Raw genomic sequence first — 10,284 nt, forward strand, 5'->3', positions numbered from 1 at the left:
CCGCACACACACTACATACTTCCTGTATCGGTCAATCTTCCTCTCCTAACCACCTTAGGAAGCTATCGGTTTCCAACACACGTTCATTCTTTATCTCCATGTATCAATCTCTAAGTTTCTCAACTACACAACCCCTTTTCCCAATCTGTTACCAAATGTATTTACCTAACACACCTGCCATTGCGCCCCATGCCGAGCTCTCTCTCTCTCTCCCTCTCCCTCTCACCCTCTCGCGCTAAATACATGCATTGCCTATCTAGCCCCCCAACCTGTCATGCGCACGCACGCACGTTGTATATCTAGGTCACTCCCTCGAGACTGTCTCACTCTTTCTTCCGCATGGTGGGCCACACTCACTCAATCTCGCTCTCTTTATCTGAGTCTCGTTTAACCTCGTTTTCTTTCACACACAAATGATATATCTCCCAGTTCGGGCCTCGATCGACACACTCTATACTCTCTCACGCAGATTGTCTATCTAGGTCAGTCCATCCAAGCAGCCGCCACTCTTTCGACCTCATGGGGGCCATGCTCACTCAATCTCTCTCTCTCTCTCTCTCTTTCTCTCTCTCTCTCTTTGTATGTCTCGATTGACCTCGCTCTTTCTCGGACAAAAATGATATATCACCATGTTTGAGCCCAATTCGACCTATTCACATTGTATACTCTCTCACGCACATTGTCTATCTAGGTCACTCTCTCCAACCCGTCTCACTCTTTTGATCGCACAGCGACCCTATGTGATCGATTGACCTTGCTTCCTCCCACACACAAAATATATCTACACATCTGTGACTGGATCATCTCTCAAGCTCTATCTTACAGCCCTCACCCTTGCCAAAAGCTCAATCGGACAATCTCTCACCAGAGCATATATATCTGTTCAATGAATGTCGGACCACACTCACTTTGTCTCTCTATCTATATGTCTCTCGATTGACTTCGCTTTCTCACGTTGTATCTTCCATGCATTGAAGCTACCTCTCCATCCCTCACAAAGCCGGAGCTATTTACATTGCGAGGGGCACTCCAACCTTGGATTAATTTGTGTAGGCATTTATTCCGGTTGGTTTAGATTATATTTTCGTAGCATTCGGGCCACAACTACTCCAAACACCGTTGCAACCTCCGCAACTCCCCTAGTTGATTTCCCTCTGGCTCGGTCACCGCTCTCTCGCACGTCCTTTCTCACCTTCAACGTCGCACCATGGTATTATTGCAAAAAAAACTCTGTTGTTCTCTTTAATTATTATAAATAAGCTACAAAACTACACACCAATAGTCCACTTGGAATGGAACAAATTTCGACCCACAAATTAAAGTGCTACAAACTAAACACCAAGGGGCCCACATGTCATGACACAAATTTGGACCCATATACAAATTAAAAAATAAAGGACGAGGATCGAACATGCGACCGGGCCTTCAAGCCGCACGTCAATAGGCAACATACGTAGAACAACAATGTTTGTTGTACCCCCTTTGTTCATATAATATTTTTATGTTACCACAACCTATTTAATGGATAACATGTAATATTATTTTTAGTACTATTCGCCTTCACTTACTGGTGGGTTCCATGTGTTCTCTCTCTCTCTCTCTCCTCCACTTCCGCGTTTAGATGCACGGGCAAACACGAAGAACTCGCGGGCGATGTTGTCGTTGACCATAGCTGGACGTGTTCACAAGTCACGGCACCAGTTTCACGTACTAGCAGCACTAGTCAGTGTGTATTGCAATGCCCATTAATTTGGAAGTATATTAAGTGCATGCAGATATTAAGTAGGATATTATTTGCGTGTTACTATGTGATTAGCACTATTTTTGGCATGAAATTAACTGCACGCTAAATGTGTTGAGCGCTCGACATTGAAGCAGTCTAGGTCGTTGGATGACAAGGAATACATGTGGCTTGTTGACATTTTATACTTAATTTGATATGGCTCTAGAAGAACATTCAATCGATCAAACCATAGATTTCGTTCAGTCTGACTCCGACTTTAAATTATACGATGATCAATATAAAATAAACAAAAATGATAAACGTTCGGATTTTAAGCATGGCAATCCGAACGTTTTTCATGGCAAATTTAGATTACGCAACGGCGGCGGCGGCATCTTGCGGTGGGAAGCGGCTCCTCTGCCGTGCACTATGTGTCGTCAGGCCACTGACCGACGGCGACGACGGCGTCTCGCGCTGTTGTTGGCATACTCCTGGACGTTGGCCTAGCTTCAAGGAATGCCAAAATGTTCTGGACTTCAGAGCGAGTCAACTGGCGGGAGGAGGCGACTGGCGTTGGTGCAAGGAAGCGGTCGACGGCGGCCATCCATGCCGCTGAGGGGGGCACTGGCACCTACACGGGGACAGGCGCTGTCAATGGCACGGCGGAGACATTCATGTGCACGGGCACCGGCACGGGCATGCACGTCAGTGGATGCGCAGGCGCATGCGCTGGCAGGTGCACGGGCACCGGCATGGGCGTGCACGTCAGTGCATGCGCAGGCGCATGCGCTGGCAGGTGGACGGGCGCGTGAAAGTCGACGGGGACCTCGTGGAACCCCGTGGGATCAAGATCGGCGACAATGTGCGGCTCCCAGCCCATCAATGCCACGGGGATGGGCGCTGGCGCAGTCGGGGCGACGGGAGCCGGAACGGGAGCGGGGACAGGCGCGGCGTCTTCCCGCAAGGCTAGTTCAAGCTCGTCCCAAAGCGCCTTATGTTCTTGAGACTCCGGCTAGGTATCTTCCTCAGGAAACTGGAACACTAAGGGCAGACCATCGTGATGCGGCATGGCGCACGTTTAGGTCAGGCTAGTTGGAGGTAGAGACAGGAGAATCGAAGAGGAAGAGAGAAGATTGTAGTGATACCGGGTAGTGCGGGGTTGATTTTAAACTGCGGCGTCGGCGACATTAAAAGTGGGAGCAGTTGGGACGAAGGTGGGCGGCGAAGCCTGGTCAAAGGGCTTGCCTCCCGGTGAGCCTGCACAACAATCTGCTCGCACGCCTCCCTGTCAGCCGGCGCAGCGGTCTGCTCGCACGCCTCCCGCTGACTCACACGCTTGCTCGGACGGCACCTGCTGATGATAAGTGGGGACTCGTGGCGGGACATAAACACCCACGGTTTCAATAGTGAAAGCGTTCACCTTAACGTGACAGGTCTTTGTTCCAAAATACCTTGGCTCTTCATTTGTGCAACTTGTCATAAGCAGCTTGTCTCAAATTGAAGAAAAAACTTACGAAGTAATATTTGTGCCATATCACATGGCCATGCTCAGTTTAAAGAATTTATGCTCACTTTTGGATTTTCTGAAATTTAAGATCTAGGATTCGAAACAATATCATAACCTGCATCATGCAATAAATTTTCAAGCATTACATCTGTCGTGTTGTATTTCTTAAGAAAGGATTTGGTCAAACATTTTGCTTAGTCAGACTTCAGACAAGTTATATATGCAGAGTAAAAGGATAATCCCTCCGTACTAGTGCATTGCCTGATATATTAACTCAAGTACTAGGCACGAACAAACGGGCTCAATTCTGTGCTCATCCTGGTGTAGTAGTAGTAGTATTAGGCAATGCAGTTTACGGGTGACCTTGACGAGCGGCGACCGAGGGAATTGAACCATGCTCGGCACGGTAGGTAATGTTGTCTAGTTACTAAAGCATACCTCCGTTGTTCATCGGTAGTCATTATGGACCGGGGACATGAGGGGAATTTCCTAGGGCTGGAATTCTGGCCACCAGATATTTCGACTTGAAATGCTAAGGCTCGACTGGTTGGGGTTGCCTAATGTGCATACCACGCACGCCACCGAAGGACACGAGCCCGGTTTTTTTATTTTTTTTATTTTTTTAGGATCAACACGAGCCAAGGTCTGGCTGGTACGCCATTGGGTCCTACCATTCGAGAATATGAAAGGAACCTTTTAAATTGCCAAACGGATCTATGTGTATTACAATACCCGTATTTTCCTTGTAAATACTAATCTCAACGTGGTAATTGATTTATGACAAGTTGTTGAATTAGAGTGAGTTTGTGATATAGTGATCTGAACGTGGATTTCACATTTCATGGTATCCCTAGTAAGTTTTCCAATGCAAATTCAAATTTAAAAGATGAACAATAACAATATGGAGGTGAGAAAACTTTGTATGTATCAACCATATGACCACACGCACACACACACACACACACACACACACACAAAGAGAGATGCACGAACACAACAACAATCGAATAAGTATAGTGCATCTATTTTTCCAAATCATGACACGAATTCAAAAATACTCCTTCTATTCCTAAATATTAGTCTTTTATAGAGTTCAACAAGTGACTACATACGGAGCAAAATGAGTTAATCTAGACACTAAAATATGTCTATATACATCCGTATGTGCCAGTCCATTTGAAATCTCTAAAAAGACTAATATTTAGGAACGAAGGGAGTAAAATGTAAGACATGCATGGTCCTCAGTTCAATATTTAAAATAAACATGAAACTGAAACATGAATATTAAGTCTAGTACTACAGTACATGTAAATGTTGTGTTTAGGCGGAGCTATGATTGTCGGGGGTCAAGCCCTCGACCTTACATAAAATTGTGGAGCTTTGTTTAGGGTTGTTTAGATTATATTTGTCCCCACAACCACCGATTTGTTGTGCACCCCCCACCCCTCCTCCCCGGGAAAAAATCATGTGCCCCCATACCTTAGATGCTATATGCCGATACGAGTTGCTTGGAGCTTGTAGATCTGAGATATAGCAGCTCACATGATGTATCTTAATATTTTTATAGGAAACCTTGATGAGTTTGAGAATTGCACACAATTTGTACAAAAACTACTCAGATGCCCTTGGATCCCATATCCAACAACCTCGAAGCTCGTATCACTGTAGCATCTAAGATGAAGGAGGACATCATATTCTCCTGTATGTAAGAATATCATGTGCTACCACACCTTAGATGCTTTGGTGATACAAGCTCTTCGGAGCCGTTGTTTGTCACCCAACACCTCCTCGGTGGTTCGAATGGTTTTTTGTAGAAAAGCCCCAAAATAATTCGGCCATTGCTTACAAGCACAAAGAATGTTCAGATGCCATTGGATCAAACAACCTCGAAGCTCGTATCACCGTAGCATCCAAGCTGCGATAGCACCTTATGTTTTCTCGCACGGGAGAATATGAGGTGCTCCCGCTGTCAGTGTCAAAACCGGAGGATCTCGGGTAGAGGGTCCCGATCTGTGCGTGTTAGGATGATGGTAACAGGGAGCAAGGGACACAATGTTTACCCAGGTTCGGGCCCTCTCGATGGAGGTAAAACCCTACTTCCTGCTTGATTAATATTGATGATATGAGTAGTACAAGAGTAGATCTACCACGAGATCGTAGATGCTAAACCCTAAGAGCTAGCCTATGATGGTATGATTGTAATTGTGATCGGCCTTCTAAGGACCATCCTCTCCGGTTTATATAGACATCGGAGAGAGCTAGGGTTTACATGGAGTCGGTTACAAGGAAGGAAACATAATATCCGGATCGCCAAGCTTGTCTTCCACGCAAAGGAGAGTCCCATCCGGACACGGGCCGAAGTCTTGAGTCTTGTATCTTCATGCTTCAATAGTCTGGACGATGTATATAGTCCGGCTTTCCAGACACCCCCTAATCCAGGACTCCCTCACCCGCACCGTAGATTATATGGTGATACGAGTTCATTGAGATCTAATAGCCCACAGTAGGAGGTTTGAATGTTTTTGCAATATACGGCTGAGAGAGTTTGGGAAATGCGCAGAAAGTACAAGTACTATGCATGTGCCATCTGATCACTGATCATACGACCTAGATGCTCATATCACCGTAGCGGGTAATTAAGCTACGGGGAGCACCTAATATGAGCAACAGGGAGTCATTGGATCGAAGATGCAGCGGCACACACGAGGCCTGGATGTTTTATTTGCAAAAAAACTTTGGAGAGTTTGGAAATTGCGCATAATTACAAAGACTACTCCCAAGCCATTGGATCTCACTTCCAACGGTGTAAAAACTCGTATCACCATAGCATCTAAGCTGTGGGGTGGATGTGATATTCTGTGTCGCTGTTATTTTTGTTTGTAAACTTGCAAAATACGTGTAACTCATGCCGTTACTTGTCTAACCGTGCAAAGTGTTTGTTCAAAAAAACCATCCTACACTGAAATATCGGAACAACACACGGGGGTCCCACTTGTCATTAATCAAATTTGGACCTAAAACTAACAAATCTGAAAGACGAGATTCGAACTGGCAACCTGGACTACAAAGCGTAAGTCGATAGCCTGAAACAACAACGGTTGTTGGCTTTGTCCCATAACTTGATTTTATATAGTATTACGTTGAGTAGAGTAGAGGGAGTGCCTCGTCAACATGTGCATGACCGTTGTCTCACTTACTGGTGGGTCCCAGGTATGCGATCTCAATCTCTCTTCTCTCCATCGTCTATCCTTTGCACGGGCACACACGAAGAGCGGCGCTAGCTTGCCGTAGTGTTATTACAACTAAAAAAGCTTGGAAAATAGAGGAATCGCCTAGAACAAGAGAAGTTGTGGCTGGTCGAGACGGAGCTAACCACATCTATCCTTCGTGCCACGTTTGGATGATGAAGTTGTGTGACTAGTGTGGTGTTTTTGACCGACTGGATGGGTCCCGAGGTCGAACCATAGGTACTATGTCTGATGCAGTATATTTTCACATGCACATTTTCCCTCCGTGCCGAGACGTGGCACACCCTATCGCGCGGTTTCGGGGTCCTCCCGGGTGGTGCACGCATATACTCTTCGTGACATGGGACGCGCTACCGCGCGTTTTCTGGGTCCTCCTCGGTCATAGCGCCGAAGCAAGTAAATGAGTCGTCAAATCATGAAAGACCACCTTTCCCGCCGAGTACATCAGTGAAGCACGGTGGCTAGCTAGTTGGGCTAGTTCGACCGATTAGCTAGGCCGCCGCCACATTTGTTTTTTCACCCCTTTTTTTATCTACTTGTCGGCAGGTAAATTTAAATATCCACCGCGGCGTTGCTCTGGTGTTTGGGTGCGGCAGGATTTTTAATTTTTTGATTGACGGGAGCAGGCGCGGCAGGATTTTTAATTTTTTTGATTCACGGGAGCAGGCGCGACAGCAATTAGTCACGATGACTCCGCCTGTAAAACCCACTGCTCCCTGATGTGAGAAGTCGTCGACTGGTGTTTTACCATGGTGAAAACCAAAAGATTCCCCACTCCTCGGCTGGCTCCCTCTACCTTCCCGTAGACTGCATTGCCTTTCAGTCGTTTCGCCCCCTTTGCTTCCTCTCCCCATTGCTTCTACCTGGTGCCATGGCGGCGCAGCAGATCACGGAGTCCGAGGTGAGGCGCCTGACATAGGAGCTCCATGCCAAGGATGCGGAGCTCAGGGCCAAGGACGTGGAGCTCCATGAGCTCAAGGAGGAGAGGAGTGCCAAGCTCCTCCATTATGTGCGAGAGTTCACGGAGCTTCAAAAGCGGCAGGCGTCCACCACAAAGATGCTCGAGGCGTCGGTGGCGTTGCTGCAGAAAGCGGGAGATACGATAGGCCGTCAGGGGAGCCGGCTGGAGCGCGAGTGGGCCGATCATGATGAGGTCCAGGATCGCCTCAGCCACTTGGTGAACCAAGTTGCCACGCATGTGTTGCGGCTGTGCGATGCCTACCGTCGTGCAAGCGCGACGATGCCGACCGTCGGGCTAAACTCGTTCGACCACCCAGTCGACTTCAATGAGTTGCGGCTTCCTGACCTAGTCTCCTTCTTCACCTATATCTCCGAGAAGCTGAGTCATCTCCGCGCGATGGTGGGGGCTGAGCTGGACAAGGAAGGGTTGCGGGCTGCCATCACCGTTGCCGGGCGAATCCTTTCAGGGCTCCGTCACCGGAATCTATTCATGCCATTGGACGCCGTCTTTGACGAGCTGGCTCCCGTTGATCGGGAGCGGGCTCTGCGGGCGGTTGCACCCTGCATCACTAACGTCATGCGCCTCGAGAAGCAGAGGGACTTTGGTGGTGTTTAGGCACCCTCTGCATGGGCATGTCCATGTCTCGGCGCAACATGACCATTGGATCAAACTCAGACGGTGCAGATCAGTCATTGTAGCACAAAGCGTGTGGGTGTGTTTGGTTGCATTCTCATCTCAATATGTTGTTTCCTCTTTGTGTATTTTTGTTGACCTACTAGTGTGGACTCATGCACCCTTCATGCACTCTGCCAAACCCCCAAAAGTGGGTCGAGAAGGGAACTTTTGCTCCCATCCCGTGCACCCTTCATACACCCTGCCTAACACTATGCGTGCTTCATATGGTTCATGTTTCGTGGAGTACTGTAGCACCGTACTCTCCGTGTGCTGTAGACCTACTTCTGTTAACATTGATCTCATCGTTCATTCTCGACCGGACAGTCGAAAAAACGGTACTATGTTACATATAGGAGTAGTTGACATGCGCACAGCATCATTTGTTATCATCATATCTTACTACACAAGCAACAAGATTGTGTAGTACTGACGTATGAACCACTGCGCATGCCTAGTAGTAGGAGCACTGTGTATGTTCAAGTGGCTGCCGTGTTTTGCACTCCTTCGTCGTAAGAGTGGAAACGCTTGATGTAATCATTTTTTCATAAAAACAATGGACACGCTCTACCGTGTGGATCCTCCTCCAGCCATGCACTAAATTACTCACTTTCGCCGACGTGTGGGACAGCCAGCACCTGGGTCCACCAGCCATGCACTAAACTACTCCGTAGTAGAGTGACGGTAGACTACCCCCATCGAAGCGCCGCAGTAATGCCTAATGAGCCGTCAAATCACAAAACCTCCTCCTTTCCAGCAGTAAGTTGGACAGATGAAGCAACCATCATTTCACTCTTCTCTCTCAGCTTCCTCTCTTGAAGAAAATCCCCACTCGCTTTGCTTCTCCCTCATCTCGTTCCTCCTTTCACTCTTCTCTCTCAGCTTCCTCTCTTGGATGGACGCTAGAGCACCGGCCGACGTGATATTTATGGCTCTGGCCAAAACCATCGAGGCTCATGGTACGAAGAAGCGCAAGCACCCCGCCGAGACTACCGCAGACAAGCTCAAAGCCATCGCCCTGTCCAAGCCCCCCTCTCCAGGATCCCTCATTAAGCAAGTCTAGGTAATGTCTCTTGTTGACGATCTTTTTCTCGATCTTGATCGTGTTTTTTCATCTAAGACGCAGTACTAGTACTGGTAGTACAACTTTCTGGGTGATCTTGCATGTGATTTTAGTGTGCCAAATGACAGTTCTAAATTCCTCTTTTGACCAAAACATGCGAGAGGTTGACACTGATTTCTTATAGATTACTTTCAACTACTCCCTCTGTCCCAAATTTCTTGTCCTAGATTTGTCTAGATACGGATGTAACAATTTTGGGACGGAGGGAGTACTTTATGAACATCAATGCTACCTTTGAAGAGGGTATATTTGCCTCAGTAACTTGTGTTATGGATATTGCAAGTAATCCCTCTGCTCTCATGCCTTTGAAGACATGTTCTAGTGTCTTTGTTCACTCATTTCTGTGCGTATATGTAGTCATATATGGAGTATAATATCGAAATCATCTTATATTTCTGAATGGAGGTAGTAATAAAATATAGTTTCTATTTGAACTAGAACCAGGTCTGCGGTGGAGATGAAGTTCTCAAAGTCATGCCATGTGAACTGGAAGACCTGATGATGAGTTCTACTGCTAAACTATCTAGCTGCTGTGTCCTTCTCGCCACGTGTCCTGAACTAGTGTTTTCCTGTAGCATTGTTGTCAGGCGTGTTCTCGAGGCTATACTTGACCACAACAATTTCCTGGTTGTGCCTTCGATTACAAAGGGTGTGGTTCTTGTAAAGCTTCCCAACGAATCTGATGTGGCATGTCTTCATCATCATGTTTATGAGCGGAAAGACCACTCTGTTAGGTTTTCCAAGGGTGACAAGATGGTGATGGTGCATGTAGACATCTCTCACGAAGTCCATGTCCTAGTCAGTTATGCGGGGTTCATCCTGTAGGGACGACGCTTTGGTGCCTTAAGGCACCTACCTTTGTGTCTATGACACGTGGGCCCAACAGGTGGCTGGCCCACATGTCGGTGACCCAAAGGTAGGTGCCTTTAAGGCACTGAAGCTGTGTCGGTGGCAAGAAATAGTCTACAGAGTTTAATTAGTGCAACTTTGCTTGTCTGTAGTAAGTACTATTGTTTAGTACTTGATTTGTGTTTGTGAATCCTGTATTGT

The sequence above is a fragment of the Triticum dicoccoides genome, chromosome 3B (assembly GCF_002162155.2).
Source record: "Triticum dicoccoides isolate Atlit2015 ecotype Zavitan chromosome 3B, WEW_v2.0, whole genome shotgun sequence".
Classification (NCBI taxonomy): Eukaryota; Viridiplantae; Streptophyta; class Magnoliopsida; order Poales; family Poaceae; genus Triticum; species Triticum dicoccoides.